General features: G+C 39.6%; 1 long non-coding RNA gene across 2 annotated transcripts in view; it reads right to left on the bottom strand.

The window, feature by feature from the left end:
- Window positions 1-523: 523 nt before the first annotated feature.
- The window catches only part of LOC114617981, a 12,018-nt gene continuing 7,408 nt past the window's right edge, over window positions 524-5,133 (bottom strand). For both annotated transcript variants that reach the window (XR_003710896.1, XR_003710897.1), the window contains 2 exons: window positions 3,352-3,408; window positions 524-866 (listed from right to left, as the gene is read on the bottom strand). This is a non-coding gene — a long non-coding RNA (uncharacterized LOC114617981). The remainder of the gene's footprint in view (window positions 867-3,351; window positions 3,409-5,133) is intronic.

Here is a 5,133-nt window from a genome sequence, read left to right as displayed (position 1 = left end):
TAAAACTGTTGCTGAGTCAGCTTTATGAAAGTAGGAAACAAATGTCAGGAATGGAACTCAAAAGTGAGTCTTCTTTAAAATCTTTCACTAAGGGAATTTAAGGATAACAGGGATAAAGGAGAAAGAACATAAACCTTACACATTTAAAAATATCACTGCTATAATTTGATATAATGTTGGATCAGAATTCCTGTACTGATAGAGGGAATTAACTGAACACTGGAGTTTTCCTACTTACATGCTTGTACTCACTTATGTCATTACAAGTTACTGTCTTAATACAAAAATGCTTCAGATTTGACTAGGTTTAGAAAGTATTTAGTGTTCTTAACAAATATAGAATGCCAATTTATTATTTTATGATTTTTAATTTTGGGAACTTTTTATTAATTTATATATTCACTTTACATGCCATTCGCCATCCTCCCAACCTATGTCCTCCCAGTCCCACCCTATGAGTCCCTTTCCCCACTAATCCCCTTTCTCCCCAGGGAAGGGACAGCCCCCTTGGGTACCACCCCACCCTGGGACATCAAGATGCAGTAAGACTAAGCTCATCCTCTCCCACTGAGGTCCAACCAGGCAGCCCAATTAAGGGTAGGACGACAAGAGTCAGAGAAAGCCTCTGCTCCAATTGTTAGGGGGCTTACATGAAGACCAAACTGCACATCTGTTACAATGTGTAGTAGGCCTAGGTCCAGCCCCTGTATGCTCTTTGGTTGGTAGTTCAGTCTTTGTGAGCCTTCTCTGTGAGCCTTCCTGGGTCCAGGTTAGTCGACTCTGTAGGTCTTCTTATTGACTCCTGATTCACTCAGTTCTGTCCTCCACTCTTCTACAAGATTCCCTGAGCTCCGCCTGATCTTTGGCTGTGGGTGGGAAGAACTTTTTATGCTCATTTAATTGTTAGAGCTGTGAAGAAAGGTTTATAGGCCATATACATACATACATACATACATACATACATACATGTATGTATGTTTGTATGTATATATTTGATACAGACAGCTGGAGTTGAGAATTCTCATAGTATATTCCTGAAAATAAAATTCAAAAACCTTATTCCAATAAGTGCATTTTTGTATAATTTGTTCTTACTTGTAAATTCATAACTTGTAAATCTATTTTGAAAGGCACATTTTTATAATGGCATTCTACAATCTCCAGTATCTCCTCTAATCTAGAAACATTTGTAACAATTATAAAAAAAAAGATTCAAATTTAAAATACCTGCTTATGCACTTGTTATCTTTGTTATTTTCTCTTATATTCTCTACTAAAATGAAAAGTTAATTTGAAATTTGTTTTCTGTGTTAAGAATTTCTTCTTTGGGACACTTAAATCAAGCTATGTGATATTTATATTTTAATTCTTTCTCCAATCCTGTAATATCTGTTCTTTTGCAATGGTACAGCAGTCTTCAAGTCTAAAATTTCAGATTTTTTAAAACATCTTTTACAAAAAAATGAATATATATTTTTAAAATTAGCTTACAATGTAGCAGGCTTCTGTATGGCATTTCCCACAGGCCCCACGTTAGTTCCTACACACAAAATCACTCCTCTCCAACTCCTAACACACATACACACACACAGAGAGACACACACACACACACACACTGTACCCTTATCCCTTCAACTTTGAATTCAGCATCTTGTATCTTTTATTGGCCTCCTGTCTCCTCAATTAAATCCTCGGTTTTTCCCCTCTCACGACCACCTTTCCAGTCTCCTGGCCAGTACACACATTTACTCCAACCTGAGTATACGTATGTACCAGTTAGAAGACAGGATCCATGCATGAGAAAAGACACGTGGCATTTGCCTTTTCAAGCATAGGTTGGCTCCTTTAATATCATTGTCTTTTTTACTTCTGTATATTGTCCTATAGATTTCATTCTTTCAATATCCATTCTTATGATGCTGAGCTTCTCAGCTGATTCTGCTTTTGCCTTGAACAGAGAAACAATGAACATGGCTGTATAATGTCTCTGTGGTAAAATACAGAGTCCTTTGAGTACATTCCCAGGAGTGGCAAAGCTAAGTCTTATGGTAGCCCTAGTTTTAATTGTTTTTGCAAAGCCTCTACAATGGTTTCCATAGTGTCTGCCCCAGATGATACTTCTACCAACAGTAAACTGGGTTTCTCGTTCCCTCACAACCTCATTTGCTAGTTGTCTTCTTGATGATGGCCTTACTGACCAGGGAGAGGTAAAAATCTCAAAATAGTTTTAATTTGCATTTCTGTAAAGTTTAGGAATGGTGAGCACTTTAAAATTTTTATTGAGCATTTATATTTCTCTCTTCCTTCCTTCCTTCCTTTTTGTCAGAACTGTTCATTCCATTGGCCCATTTATTAGTTAGCCATTTGAATTTGCATCTTGGTGTTTAAGTTTGTAGCCCTTTCTAAATTCTAGATATTAACCTCCTGTCTGAGGTATACCTGGAGAAGATTTGCCCCTATTTCTTAAGCTATCTGTCCATTCTGCTAATAGTTTCTCTTAAGGTACAAAAGGCTTTTAATCTCAGGTAATCCCATTTGCCCGTGTTCGGAGCCATTTTCTGTGCTGTTAGAATCCTTTTCAGAAATTCTTTGCCTGTCCTAAAGGACTTCCTTTTCTTTTGCTTTCCTTTGCTCCACAGATTTTTTCATGGCATGAATCTGCCTACCAGACTGAGTGCTTACTGTGTACTGCTCCTGTGTCTACACCTGCCAGTGGCCACAGCCCTGTGGCATGTCAAGTCTCCTCTGTCCCTGGGCTCTTTGTCTGATCGGTCTTTACTCACAAAATACAAGTTGAAAGATAAAATGGAGCTTCTGACCACAGAGCATTAGACTGCACAGAGGCCTGTGGGAAAAGAACAGCTCAGAGGACCATGGCACTATCTCCAATCATGAGGAAAAGAAAAACGCATCTGAGGTGACTATAAACACTGAGACTTGAGGGAGTGCTGTGAACATGAGTGTTTATAGGTAGTTTCTCTTCTCATGGCTCTGAAAAAACACCTGAGGAAAAGCAACTTATGGGAAGAGAGGTCTATTTGGGCTCTCAGGGTATCAAGGGATACAATCCAATATGGTGGAAGAGGCTTGGTGATAGGGCCAGCTCCTGTTCCTGGGGGCAGGAGGCCATTTGTGCCAATGCTTGCAGAATAAGGCACTGCTATTGCTCAGGTAGACTTTTCACTGTTTCTCTCAGTCTGTGATCCCAGCACATGATAGGGTACCACTCACATGCATGGTGGCTCTTCCCTTCTTCTCTCATTTGTTTCTGGAAAGGTTTTCATCACCACACCCAGGCTGTATCAAATTGGCCATGAATGTCAATCATCACAGACGTTCTTGAATACTTACTTTGAAAGGTCAACAATAATAACAGTCAAAAGGCAGTGAGTACACCTTCAGCATCACCTACATGAGGAGGAAAGTGTTAAACACGCTAGTGTTTGAACATCAGACAACTTCAGTGCAGACTCACTTGGCAGATACAAGTGGTCCATTATAATTTTTCTTATTTTTTTCTCCTTCAGTTTACTTTTCAATTTTGATCCTTTCTCCACTTCTCTTTTGTGTTTCAGTGCTGCACTGGGGATGCCAAATGGGCCTCAATGGTCCACATGCTAAGTAAAGGCTTGGTGCCCAGTATGATGCTATTGGGATGTGGTAGAACATCAGATGGTAGGTCCTAGCAGGAGAAAGACAGGTCGTTGGACTATGCCTTGAAAAAATTGGGTGACCACATTCCTTATTATTTTCCCCTTCATAACATAAGAAGAATGGCTTTGTTCAACCATACTCTACTGCCATGATGTATATGCTACCTTGGGTTTTAACAACAGGCTCAACTAATTATGGACTAAGATTTTGAAACTGTGACCCCAATTAAACTCTGTTAATTACTTCAAGTATTTTGTTTAGAGTGACAGAGATCTGAGTGATACACCCAGGAATGTTGCAATATAGTTCTAATATAGTCCGTGCAGCTCAAATATACAAGGTTTTTGTAGTTTGTGCCTGGTTCTCAATCTCCAGGTTTCTCCTGAGACACTGTGTCTTAGAAGCTAGCACAGAATGACAAGAAGCCCCAGGCTTATGGGAGAATCCATGTATACCTTTTGTTGCCTAGTTCAGGCTTGTCTCTACCTCTTAGGCCTGTTAGCCCAGGTACTATGCCTGTCGCTGCAATGCTCACAGCAGGGTGTGTCTCTAGCCCTTAGCTGTCACATTCAGTCTTTAAGTATTCAACTGAAGTTCCAGACATCATGAAATAGTGTCAGACCACTCCCATGGTGTCACTTTTGAATTCTTGTGTCACAGAAATAAAAGCATAATTGAATGAGTGTTTTTATGCTACTAAGTTTTAAGTTGGATTTAACCCAGAAAATGGTAGCCAACACGGTCTCTCTTTTCAACACAAGTTAGGGCAAAACTGGAATGTCTTCCTCTTTTTCTTCTCAAGTTAATGGAATAGATTTGGATTTCAAAGGCTTGTAGCAAATTCTGGCAGTAACAGGGATAAAATAATACAACAGATAGAGAAAGTAAGTAGCCTGTGTGGTCTTTTCCTTGGATGATATGGACAAATACCCATCCGTTACAGACAACACAGTGATGACAGACCAAAATAGTGAAGAGCTCATGGAAGCTGCTCTGTGGAATTCTGCCTCCAGTCACCTTTCCACATCGTGTCAACTCCAGCACCTGCCAAGTTTGTATGCAACCGGGGTAAGAGAGAGCAATGGCTGGGACTCAGGTTGAGAGACCTTTGACTTTCCCTCCCCAGAACATCATAGGATTTACTCATAGCACTATTGCAATCACAGGCACCATAGACCCAACCGTCACTATATCATTTAGCTTGTTTCATTTTCAAGGTTGTTTCTGCTCCATGATGGTGATTAGACAGTCACATGATGTCTGCAGGACAAACTTCTACTACAATGGCCTGAGAATATTTATAATTACAATGGTTACATATTTATTCTGTCACATTTTCATGCCTGTATTTCTTTGGTCAAAATTCCCATCCCAAGTCCTTCTACTTTCGTTCATAATGGTGTCTGTGTGGAAGGGAGATAGGAAGAAAGAAAGAAAGAAAGAAAGAAAGAAAGAAAGAAAGAAAGAAAGAAAGAAAGA

This window comes from Grammomys surdaster, unplaced genomic scaffold (assembly GCF_004785775.1).
Source record: "Grammomys surdaster isolate TR1022 unplaced genomic scaffold, NIH_TR_1.0 139, whole genome shotgun sequence".
Classification (NCBI taxonomy): domain Eukaryota; kingdom Metazoa; phylum Chordata; class Mammalia; order Rodentia; family Muridae; genus Grammomys; species Grammomys surdaster.
This window is presented reverse-complemented; position numbering and strand designations above follow the sequence as displayed.